This window comes from Pan paniscus, chromosome 2, assembly GCF_029289425.2.
Source record: "Pan paniscus chromosome 2, NHGRI_mPanPan1-v2.0_pri, whole genome shotgun sequence".
Classification (NCBI taxonomy): Eukaryota; Metazoa; Chordata; class Mammalia; order Primates; family Hominidae; genus Pan; species Pan paniscus.
Window position 1 is genome coordinate 131,486,946 of NC_085926.1, and position 13,129 is coordinate 131,500,074.

Genomic DNA, 13,129 nt, shown 5'->3' on the forward strand with positions numbered 1-13,129 from the left:
CACAGTCATGTGAGGACACCATCTTGGGAGCAAATCCTCCAGCCCCAGCCAAGCCCTGAGCTGCCTGCAGTCCCAGCTGAAGCTCAACTGCAACCTCAGGAGAGCTTCTGAGCTAGAACCACTTGCCTAAGCTGATTATGGAATCCTGTCCCTGTGATGTATTATTTTAAGCTGCTAAATTTGGGATAATTTATTAAACAACAATAATAGATTTTTTTTTTCTCGAGATGGCACCCTGCTCTCTTGTCCATGCTGGAGTGCAGTGGCACAATCTCAGCTCACTGAAACTTCCACCTCCCAGGTTCAAGCAATTCTCCGGCCTCAGCCTCCCAAGTAGCTGGGATTACAGGTGCACGCCACCACAGCTAATTTTTTTTTTTTTTTTGTATTTTTAGCAGAGACGGGGGTTTCACCATGTTGGCCAGGCTGATCTCGAACTCCTGACCTCAGGTGATCCGCCTGCCTTGACCTCCCAGAGTGCTGGGATTACAGGCGTGAGCCACCGCGCCTGGCCAACAAGAGATATCTTATACAGGTTGTTTGTTATACCCCAACAGAAGCAGGGGACATTAGTGGATCATGTTCTCCACCCCGTTGTGTGTATTTTATATAAATGTATGGGGTAAACAATAATTAAAATTTAAAAAACAAAAAAAAACTTTTATGGGGTACAAGTGTAATTTTGTCACATGGATACATCGTGTAGTGGATCTACCTTTTGTGTGTGTGTGTGTGTGACAGGGTATCACTCTGTCATCCAAGCTGGAGTGCAGTGGTGTGATCACAGCTCACTGAAGCCTCAAGCTCCCGTGTCCAAGTGATCCTCCCACCTCAGCCTTCCAAGTAGCTGGGACTACAGGTGTGCACCACCATGCCCAGCTAATTTTTTAATTTTTTCAGAGATGCGGTCTCCCTGTGTTCTTCAAGCTGGTCTCAAACTCCTGGACTCAAGCAATCCTCCAGCCTCAGCCTCCCAAAGTGCTAGGATTACAGGTGTGAGCCACTGCGCCCAATCTACCCTGTTTTAGACAGCTGTGATGATCTTTCTGTTTGGGGATTTCTTTTCCTTTCCTGAAAATCAGCCTAACAGAATTTTGCTCCTGGAGTTTCTGGAGAGCAGTGCTGGGCAGGTCCCCTGGCTGCTGCTGGGTGAGCATTCCAACTCTAATTGTTTTCCAAGCTTTAACCATAAGTCCCTTGGACTCCCTTGGGTCCTCTAACCTCTCTATTTCCAAATGCTGTCTGAGGTGGCCCTTATTTCCCTGAAGGCCTGAGGTGCTTACCTGGGCTGCTTACATAGCCTTCTCTGCTAGAAAAGATCCCTGATGTCTGGCAGCATGAGATCTGTGCAGAGAACAGTACGCGGGGTGCATGGCCTACAGGGCACGCGGGTGTGGGAGTCTGGGTGGGCCCCTCCTTGACCCCAAAATCTTTTCCAACCAGGCACCAAGGAATCAGATCTTAGCATTTGGGTGTGACTCATTCACTTGGGAGGGACAATTTCTTCACTGGTACCTCCTTTTGAGTGAATTTATTGAAGACACTCTTTTCTGCTGGGGTAGCATGAGATGAATTTGAACATAATCCAAGGCTGGCACAGAAGGCAGGTGTGGCCCAAAGCTGACCCTGGCTCCACTTCATAATTCCATGTTAGACCGATCCTGATCTGTCTACAGAGAGTCAGGCTGCAGGGCTACCCCCGTGCTGAGCACCCCAGCATGCTCAAGGGCAGGCCCTGGTGTACACCAGAGACCCAGAGACACCTTGCAAGTACAAAGTAGGTAAGATACAAATTAACATGTACTGAGTGCATTTGCTTCCCAAGGCTGCCATAACAAAGTCCGTAAACTGGGTGGCTTAAAATTACAGAAATGTATCCTCTCACAGCTCTGGAGAGTAGAAGTCCAAAATTAAGGTGTCACGGGCTTGGATCCTTCGAAGGGCTATGAGGGAGAATCTGTTCCCGGCCTCTCTCCTTGCCTCTGGTGTTTTGGTGGCGATCTTTGTTGTTCCTTGGCTTGTTGGTACGTCACTCCAATCTCTTCATCTTCACATGGCCTTTTCCTTGTGTGCATCTCTGTCTCTGAGTCCAAACTTTCCACCCTAATGTCTTCATCTTCACTTAATCATCTGCAAGGACCCCATTTCCAAATAAGGTCACATTCACAGGCACTAGGGGTTAGAACTTCAACATCTTTCAAGGGAATGCAATTCAATCTGTAACACTGAGGAGTTAGTAAAAATAGTTAATATCTATGAAATATCAGGAACTGCCGTGACAGTCATTTTATATACATTATTCTTAAATTTTCTTTTCCTTTTTTTCTTTTTTTTTTTTGAGATGGAGTCTCACTCTGTCACCCAGGCTGGAGTGCAATGGCACGATCTTGTCTCAATGCAACCTCCGTGTCCCAGATTCAAGCAATTCTGCCTCAGCCTCCCAACTAGCTGGGATCACAGGCATGCACCATTACACCTGGCTAATTTTTGTATTTTTAGTAGAGACAGGGTTTCACCATGTTGGCCAGGCTGATTTCGAACTCCTGATCTCAAGTGATTTGCCCACTTCAGCCTCACAAAGTGCTATGATTACAGGCATGAGCCACCACGCCCAGCCTATATACATTATTCTTAATCCTCACAAAGTTGCCCTCATTTTATAGCTGTAGAAACTGAGGATAAGAAAACTTATGGGGCTTATACTAAATTACATAGCTAGAAAGTACAAGCTCTGGAATCAGATAGGCTGGCTTCACCACTTACCTGTGTGAAGCCTTGGGCAAGTTATTTTAACCTCTCTGTGCCTCAGTTTCCTCATTTGTAAAATGAGGATAATAATCATGATTCTTTCATTCATGCTGAGTTGTTGCAAGGATTTTATTTTATTTATTTATTTTTCTGAGTTATATTATGTGCCAGGTTCAATATTGTTTTATATACCTATCTGAATTACATTTCCCCATGTCTTTGTGAGACATGTCTTTGTGAGACAATAACTATTGTTATTCCCATGGAGAAAGATGAAGAAAGTGATGCATAATGCGGCTAAGTAGCCAGGGTCATTCAGCTAGCCCCAGGAGTCGGATGGGACCCAGGTTTGGGGGACTGCTGCTTGTGCTACCTCCTGATTACTAATTAAGATTCTTCAGTATCTTGATACAGGGAAGAGGTGTCCTGGTTGGCAGGCAGGAGTATCCTGGTCAATGGAAAGTTATATCCTTCCATTGTAAGTTAATGAATTTGGTAAGCAAGAGTCAGCCCTTGAGCCCACGCACCTCTTAAAAGCACCTCTGGTCACTGAAAAAGAGTTTCTCAACTGCCATCTTTTATTCAACAAATACTTATTGAGCAGCTACTATGTGCCAGGCCACTGGAAATAAAGCAGAGAATGAGATGGACAAAGAGCTCACATTCTAGTCGGGGTGGACAAATATGTAACCAAATAAGCAAGACTAGTTTTCAATGTGTGAGATGCTATGAAGACAATAAAATGGTATGATAAATAATGACTAAGGGAGTCAGTAAAAGGTCACTGTGAGCAGGTGGTACCTGAGCTGAGACCTGACATGATGAGCCAGTTATGAGACTCTAGAGAAAGGTGCATTAGGCACAAGGACAGACAGTGCAAAGGTCGGAGTGAGATCCGCATGTCAGAAAGACTACAGGGTGGTGGCCAGGATGGCTGGAGCAAGGTGAGAGGTAGAAAGCATGATGCAAGATGAGACTGAGAGCTGGGTATGGGCCTTGCAGGCCATAGAAGGGATTTCAGTTTTATTCTAAGCACAACTGGAAACCCGTGGAGGATTTTAAGCAAGAGAGTAATATGACCAAACTCTAAATCATTTTGATTCTATCAAGGTACACCCTTCCACGTAGAGCTTCCCTCTAACGTAATCTTGTAATCTTGAATTTCAACAGATAGAAACATTTAAAGAGCCAGATAGTAAAACTGGTAATGCCACTCCATCTTGCTTAAGTTACAATCTCTCCTTTACAGGATTCCATAGAATTCTGGCAATCACCATTTCACTTACGTGATGACTGTAATTCATATTCTCGTGAAATGTTAGAATATAATGGTCCACATTTTATGAATGAAGAAAACAAAATATGAATATCTTCTTTAAGGTCAATAATAGAACCAGGAAAGAAACTGAGAAATCTTTCTTTGTTACATGTGGTTTTTTTTGTTTGTTTGTTTTGTTTTTTTTTTTGAGATGGAGTCTTGCTCTCTCACCCAGGCTGGAGTGCAGTGGCATGATCTCAGCTCACTGCAACCTCTGCCTCCTGGGTTCAAGTGATTCTTCTGCCCCAGCCTCCCGAGTAGCTGGGACTACAGGCGCATGCCACCACGCCTGGCTAATTTTTTGTATTTTCAGTAGAGACGCGGTTTCACCGTGTTAGCCACGATAGTCTTGATCTCCTGACCTCATGATTCTTGCCTCGCCCTCCCAAAGTGCTGGGATTACAGGCATGAGCCACCACGCCCAGCCTATTAAATGTGTTTTTAACACAGTCCACCTTAATTTCTCGTTCCATACAACTGCACGTTCTGAGCACATTTCTTGCATATTGTATTGGTTTTACTCTCCTGCTGGTACTCAGTCCTGCAGTAGGTGCACTTCACAAGAGGGTGTGCAATCCGACATTCCTTGCACAGCTGCTGCCCCTGAGACAGCACCTCGAAGGGGAAGCGCTGGTGGCACTTGGTGCAGGCGTAGAGCGCCGCCATGTCCGGCCCGGGCCGCGCTCACAGACCCGCCAGCCCTGCCCGCCGATTTATCTCGTTGCAAGGACTTTAAAGATAATGCACAGAGGGCCGGGCACAGTGGCTCACGCCTGTAATCCCAGCACTTTGGGAGGCCAAGGCGGGCAGATCACGAGGTCAGGAGTTCGAGACCAGCATAGCCAACATGGTGAAACCCCGTCTCTACTAAAAATACAAAAATTAGCTGGGCGTGGTGGCGGGTGCCTATAGTCCTAACTGCTTGGGAGGCTGAGGCAGAAGAATTGCTTGAAACTGGAAGGCGGAGGTTGCAGTGAGCCAAGATCATGCCACTGCACTCCAGCCTGGGCGAAAGAGCGAAACTCCATCTAAAAAAAAAAAAAAAAAAAAAAGATAATGCACAGAGCCTGGTACATAGAAATTACTGAATTCATGGTAGTTGTCGTTATAAGTCGTGGAGTCAAGATTTAAATCCACATCTCCTTAGCTCCAATTTCTTCATTCTTTTCTCTCTGATCCAGCATAACCAGGTGTCAGGCACTTCTGTGTCCATGATCTCATAGAATCTTCATAATACCTCTGTGAGGTGAATATTTCTGGCTAGCTTTTATGCTTGTAGGAAATAAGGCACAGAGAGGTGAGGTGACTTTACCAAGGTAATCCAGTAAATAAAGCATTCTATTCTAGCTCCACGGATTCTAATATTTCTTCCCCTATGTTACCTCTCATCCCAGTGCATGGAGGTTCACAGGCATAATATAAAGGAACATTTTCCTCTACAATGGTTTGCTAATAGCCTCTATATCTAAGGTAGTCAGTTAAGATTATGAGCTAAGTCAGTGGCCCAACCTGAGACTATGACAGGCAGAGTTCTGTTCCCGTAAGAGTCAGCTCCTGCCAGGTTCAGAAAGCTCAGGCCACAGAATATGCTGTTAATCTTGAGAAAGTCCTTCAGGAGAAGGAAGCTGTCTCTCCCTCTTTTTCTCCCTCTCTCTCCCCTGCTCCTACACCACACACACACACACACACACACACACACACACACAATGCTTATAAGAGTCTTCACTCTTGGGACAAGCAACTAACCATTGAAAAGAGATGGGTTATATAAGACTTTTCTGTTCGGAAGCCTGAAAAGTGAAAACCAGCTGTGATATGGTTTGGATCTGTGTACCTGCCAAATCTCATGTTGAAATGTAATCCCCAGTGTTGGAGGAGGGGCCTGGTGGGAGGTGTTGGGTCAGGTTGTCTAAAGTGCGTGGCACCTCCCCTACTCTCTCTTGCTCCTGTGTTTGCTGTGTGACATGCAAGCTCCTTGCTTTGCCTTCTGCTGAGAATAAAATCTCCCTGAGGCCTCCCCAGAAGCTGAGTCCTGATGCCAGCACAATGCTTCCTGTATAGCCTGCAGAAACATGAGCCAGTTAAACTTCTTTTACTATAAACCACCCAGTCTCAAGTATTTCTTTATAGCAATGCAAAAACAGCCTAACACAAGCTGCCAGGCCCAGTTCATAGTTCCCCAGCAAACCAGTGCTAGGGAGGATTCCAAAAGATAAAAATAGAAAGAAATTCCAAAAATGCAAATACCTCAGAGAGGAATGCTTTTGGGTTTCTTCATCAGGATAGAAAGAAAGTTAGAGCAGCAGAAGCCTTTTGCTGGAGCTTTCTCTGATCCTCCCTGTAACACCTCTGCCCAGCGGCCCTCCACACCACAGCTTAGTCCTGCAGACACCTGGGGAGAACAGACATTTCTGTAGCTACCCAGGGGCCTCATCTGGCACTTAGACAAGTTTTGTTCCACCTGCACCCATTTTTAAGTAGTTGCTAAAAATTTTAAATTATGAGATTTTACCTAAGCTTTTGGATTTTTGTTGTTTTGCTTCTTTTGAAAAATCAAAGGTTCTGGCCACGTGACTGTATTCTTGAGTGGTGTGAGCTGGAGTTGGGTCATGGTTGCCTCCTGATTATTTTTATGCCCAGACCACTAATCTTGTCTAGTCCCTGCAAGAATTTGGGTTTTTCACTTCAGGCCAACTGTGACCTCACCTCTGCCTGTCAAATGAAACAGATGTGGCTTTGCCTTGGCATTCAAAATTATTTCTAAGCATGGCTTATTCAGACTTACCACTCATGACTACACTTCATTCAAAATTTTTCTACTCCTTCATCCTCTAACAGATCTCTTATTTTCCCACATTATGGCTTTTCTAGTGATTTTTATTTCCTCTAACATGTCTTCTTTCCGAACTTGGCCTTGGAACTCTTCCATATCCTTTAAAATCCATATGAAGGCCTTGCAGAATCTCCCAAATAAAGTTTTACGAACTTTCTTTCCTTCGATGCTCCAAAACAATCTTTTTTTAAAAAATTTTTTATTTTTTACTCAGGCCGGTCTTGAACTCCTGGCTTCAAGTGATCCTCGCACCTTGGCCTCCCAAAGTGCTGGGATTACAGGTATGAGCCACCCCATTCCCAGCCCCACTTGTTGTTCTTTGAAGTACTCACTCTGGATTTTCATAACTTCACATATTTGCACGTTATGTTTTTTCTTCCTGGAATTTACTTCCCTCTTTCTCTGCCTGCTGAAGTCCTAATTGTTTTATACTCATTCATAAGCCACTCCCTCTGGGCTTCCTTCCCCATTTACCTGAGCAGAATGGGTTGATTCTTCTTCTGTGAGATGCATTTGTAGAAACACATTTAGTATGGAAATATATATACCATCTATTTGCATTACACACACACACACACACACACACACACACACACAACATAATAACATATATAGCTTTTGGAGACAGAAAGCCCTGGATTCAATCCCAGCTCCACCATTTGCAAGCTGCTTGATTTCAAGCAAATAAATTATCTAAATCACGTCTGCTTCATCTATAAAAATGGCAGTGACAATGATAAAACCTACACCAAAGAGTCATAGTGAATATCAGTTGCCACACAGCTAACCTCTCAGTAAAGTTTCACTAGTGCTTTTATCCCTGTATTAGCACTAGTTTCTTTGAATAATTATTTGGGGGAATGTGTCTTCCCTATCAGCCTGTGGGCTTCAGTGTGGGGACTGTGTCTTATTCATCTTTCTAGTGCTTAATAAATATGTATTGAATGAACCAACTCACTATTATGTATACATTGGTTTCATGACCTCTACTTGAGGGTTAGCTCCTTGAGGTTGTCAACTGGGCCTTTCTTTTTATGATGTAAGCTCCATGATCCTCCAGGGCCTACCACAGTGACTTTAGTAGGCCCTTAATGTGTAAATACTTAGCGAACGATTGAATGGACTTCCCAGAGTCCAGCTTTCAAAGACCATAGATGAACAAGAATCTGTGTTAGTAACTGCTACGTGCCAGGAACCATACACATATCATTTCCTTTAAAGAGGACATATCATTTCCTTTGAAGTCAGACCAGGAGCAGTTGTTCATGCTGGTAATCCCAGCACTTTGGGAGGCCAAGGTGGGAGGACTGCTTGAGCCCTAGAGGTCAAGGATGCAGTGAGCTGTGATTGCGCCACTGCACTCCAGCGTAGGTGACAAAACAAGACCCTGTCTCAAAAAAAATAAATAAATAAATAGATTTCTGTATTAATCTTTACCAACACTTAATCCTCACCAACATGCTGTAGGGTTAATATACTGTTTTAGAGGAGGAAACAAGAGACTTAGAAAGGCTAAGTAAACTTATAAGACTTCAGAATCCCATTTCAGTAACACCACTCTTCTTAGCCAGAAGTTTTTTGTCAATATCCAGTAAATAGAACGACACTTCTCAACTGTCTCTGTTCTAACCTGGAGCAATGGTTGCTAAAAATAGGGCCCTGCCCCTCACTCCCAGCCCACCACTCTTCTGTTAAGGACTTTTAAATACTTTCTTTTTCTCCTTGTCTTTCCCTTCCTCCACTTTTCTAAAGGAATGGAAAAATCTTCCTTGTGAAGAGGCTTGGAATAAGAGAGCTATGATCATGTTCTCAGGGCCCAGTGCAAAATGTAAATGCAGGGCACCTTGTTAAAAAAAAAAATTTTTTTTTTTTTTTGAGATGGAGTTTCACTCTGTCACCCAGGCTGGAGTGCAGTGGTGCAATACCAGCTCACTGCAAGCTCCGCCTCCCGGGTTCACGCTAATTCTCCTGCCTCAGCCTTCCCAGTAGCTGGGACTACAGGCACCTGCCACCACGCCCGGCTAATTTTTATTTTTTTATTTTTTTTATTTTTAGTAGAGACGGGGTTTCACCGTGTGTTAGCCAGGATGGTCTCTATCTCCCAACCCCATGATCTGCCCACCTCGGCCTCCCAAAGTGCTGGGATTACAAGCGTGAGCCACTGCGCCCGGCCCCCTTGTTAAAAAATTATCAAGAATTTAAAGATGGCTGACAACAGAGCATTTAATTGAGTGTCCAAGAGCAATCCTGCCGTTTCTGAGAGCAGAGTCCTGGGCAACTGCACAAGGCTGCAGGCCTCTAGAGGCATGCCATGCCCCTAGACCTCAACTGTTTTTCCCATCAAAAATCAGTATCACCAGCTTTTGTCCTGCCCAACTTTCCAAACTTGGCTGCCATTAATTTCTCACATCCCTGCATGCACTAGCCACTCCCCTTAAGAAGAGGTGAAGAGAATTTCTCTTCTTCTTCTCCCATAACATGTTTTAAATTTTAAAAAAAGAAATTTAACCAGGAGTGGTGGCTCACACCTATAATCCCAGCGTTTTAGGAGGCTTGAGGTAGGAGGATCACTTGAGCCTAGGAGTCCAAGACCAGCCAGGGCAACGTAGCAAGACTTCATCTCTACAAAAAATAAAATTAGTAGGGCATGGTGGCACACACCTGTAATCCCAGCTACTCAGGAGACTGAGGCGGGAAAATCACTTGAGCCCAGGAGTTCGAGGCTGCAGTGAGCTGTGATCCCACCACTGCACTCCAGCCTGGCTGACAGAGTGAGACCCCATCTCAAAAAAAAAAAAAAAAAAAATTAATCTGGTGATAGTAAAGCCATGTTATGAGCTTTAAGGACATTGAAGTCATTAAGATTCCTGGAAATGGCTACAAAAAATTTTTAAAAAACAAAAACCAGAGGAGCCAAGGTGGCCGAACAGGAACAGCTCCGTTCTACAGCTGCCAGCGTGAGCGATGCAGAAGATGGGTGATTTCTGCATTTCCATCTGAGGTACCAGGTTCATCTCACTAGGGAGTGCCAGACAGTGGGCACAGGACAGTGGGTGCAGCACACCGTGCACCAGCCGAAGCAAGGCGAGGCATTGCCTCACTCAGGAAGCACAAGGGAGTTCCCTTTCCTGGTCAAGGAAAGGGGTGACAGATGGCACCTGGAAAATCGGGCCACTCCCACCCAAATACTGCGCTTTTCCGACAGGCTTAGGAAACGGCACACCAGGAGATTATATCCTGCACCTGGCTTGGAGGGTCCTACGCCCACGGAGTCTCGCTGATTGCTAGCACAGCAGTCTGAGATCAAACTGCAAGGCAGCAGCGAGGCTGGGGGAGGGGCGCCCGCCATTGCCCAGGCTCGCTTAGGTAAACAAAGCAGCTGGGAAGCTCGAACTGGGTGGAGCCCACCACAGTTCAAAGAGGCCTGCCTACCTCTGTAGGCTCCACCTCTGGGGGCAGGGCACAGAGAAACAAAAAGACAGCAGTAACCTCTGCAGACTTCAATGGCCCTGTCTGACAGCTTTGAGGAGAGCAGTGGTTTTCCCAGCATGCAGCTGGAGATCTGAGAACGGGCAGACTGCCTCCTCAAGTGGGTCCCTGACCCCTGACCCCTGAGCAGCCTAACTGGGAGACACCCCCCAGCAGGGGCAGACTGACACCTCACACGGCCGGGTACTCCTCTGAGACAAAACTTCCAGAGGAACGATCACACAGCAGCATTCGCGGATCGCAAAAATCTGCAGTTCTGCAGACACTGCTGCTGATACCCAGGCAAACAGGGTCTGCAGTGGACCTCTAGCAAACTCCAACAGACCTGCAGCTGAGGGTCCCATCTGTTAGAAGGAAAACTAACAAACAGAAAGGCCATCCACACCAAAAACCCATCTGTACATCACCATCATCAAAGACCAAAAGTAGATAAAACCACAAAGATGAGGAAAAAACAGAGCAGAAAAACTGGAAACTCTAAAAAGCAGAGCGCCTCTCCTCCTCCAAAGGAACGCAGTTCCTCACCAGCAATGGAACAAAGCTGGATGGAGAATGACTTTGATGAGTTGAGAGAAGAAGGCTTCAGACAATCAAACTACTCTGAGCTGCAGGAGGAAATTCAAACCAAAGGCAAAGAAGTTGAAAACTTTGAAAAAACTTTAGACGAATGTATAACTAGAATAACCAATACAGAGAAGTGCTTAAAGGAGCTGATGGAGCTGAAAGCCAAGGCTCGAGAACTACGTGAAGAATGCAGAAGCCTCAGGAGCTGATGCGATCAACTGGAAGAAAGGGTATCAGTGATGGAAGATCAAATGAATGACATGAAGTGAGAAGGGAAGTGTAGAGAAAAAAGAATAAAAAGAAACAAACAAAGCCTCCAAGAAATATGGGACTATGTGAAAAGACCAAATCTGCGTCTGATTGGTGTACCGGAAACTGACGGGGAGAATGGAACCAAGTTGGAAAACACTCTGCAGGATATTATCCAGGAGAACTTCCCCAATCTAGCAAGGCAGGCCAACATTCAGATTCAGGAAATACAGAGAATGCCACAAAGATACTCCTCGAGAAGAACAACTCCAAGACACATAATTGTCAGATTCACCAAAGTTGAATTGAAGGAAAAAATGTTAAGGGCAGCCAGAGAGAAAGGTCGGGTTACCCTCAAAGGGAAGCCCATCAGACTAACAGCGGATCTCTCGGCAGAAACCGTACAACTCAGAAGAGAGTGGGGGCCAATATTCAACATTCTTAAAGAAAAGAATTTTCAACCCAGAATTTCATATCCTGCCAAACTAAGCTTCATAAGTGAAGGAGAAATCAAATACTTTACAGACAAGCAAATGCTGAGAGAGTTTGTCACCACCAGGCCTGCCCTAAAAGAGCTCCTGAAGGAAGCGCTAAACATGGAAAGGAACAACCGGTACCAGCCACTGCAAAATCATGCCAAAATGTAAAGACCATCGAGACTAGGAAGAAACTGCATCAACTAACGAGCAAAATAACCAGCTAACATCATAATGACAGGATCAAACTCACACATAACAATATTAACTTTAAATGTAAATGGACTAAATGCTCCAACTAAAAGACACAGACTGGCAAATTGGATAAAGAGTCAGGACCCATCAGTGTGCTGTATTCAGGAAACCCATCTCACGTGCAGAGACACACATAGGCTCAAAACGAAAGGATGGAGGAAGATCTACCAAGCAAATGGAAAACAAAAAAAGGCAGGGGTTGCAATCCTAGTCTCTGATAAAACAGACTTTAAACCAACAAAGATCAAAAGAGACAAAGAAGGCCATTACATAATGGTAAAGGGATCAATTCAACAAGAAGAGCTAACTATCCTAAATATATATGCACCCAATACAGGAGCACCCAGATTCATAAAGCAAGTCCTGAGTGACCTACAAAGAGACTTAGACTCCCACACATTAATAATGGGGGACTTTAACACCCCACTATCAACATTAGACAGATCAACGAGACAGAAAGTTAACAAGGATACCCAGGAATTGAACTCAGCTCTGCACCAAGCGGACCTAATAGACATCTACAGAACTCTCCACCCCAAATCAACAGAATATACATTTTTTTCAGCACCACACCACACCTATTCCAAAATTGACCACATAGTTGGAAGTAAAGCTCTCCTCAGCAAATGTAAAAGAACAGAAATTATAACAAACTGTCTCTCAGACCACAGTGCAATCAAACTAGAACTCAGGATTAAGAAACTCACTCAAAACCACTCAACTACATGGAAACTGAACAACCTGCTCCTGAATGACTACTCAGTACATAATGAAATGAAGGCAGAAATAAAGATGTTCTTTGAAACCAACGAGAACAAAGATGCAACATACCAGAATCTCTGGGACACATTCAAAGCAGTGTGTAGAGGGAAATTTATAGCACTAAATGCCCACAAGAGAAAGCAGGAAAGATCCAAAATTGACACCCTAACATCACAATTAAAAGAACTAGAAAAGCAAGAGCAAACACATTCAAAAGCTAGCAGAAGGCAAGAAATAACTAAAATCAGAGCAGAACTGAAGGAAACAGAGACAAAAAAACCCTTCAAAAAATTAATGAATCCAGGAGCTGGTTTTTTGAAAGGATCAACAAAATTGATAGACTGCTAGCAAGACTAATAAAGAAAAAAAGAGAGAAGAATCAAATAGACGCAATAAAAAATGATAAAGGGGATATCACCACCGATCCCACAGAAA

At 44.4% G+C, this 13,129-nt stretch overlaps 1 long non-coding RNA gene across 1 annotated transcript; it reads right to left on the reverse strand.

The window, feature by feature from the left end:
• Positions 1-1,500: 1,500 nt before the first annotated feature.
• On the reverse strand, positions 1,501-11,911 carry LOC134730046 (uncharacterized). Its single transcript, XR_010111653.1, has 2 exons — positions 6,314-11,911; positions 1,501-6,128 (listed from the first exon to the last, which is right to left on the reverse strand). It is a non-coding gene; the product is annotated as an uncharacterized LOC134730046 (long non-coding RNA).
• Between the last annotated feature and the right edge of the window lie 1,218 nt (positions 11,912-13,129).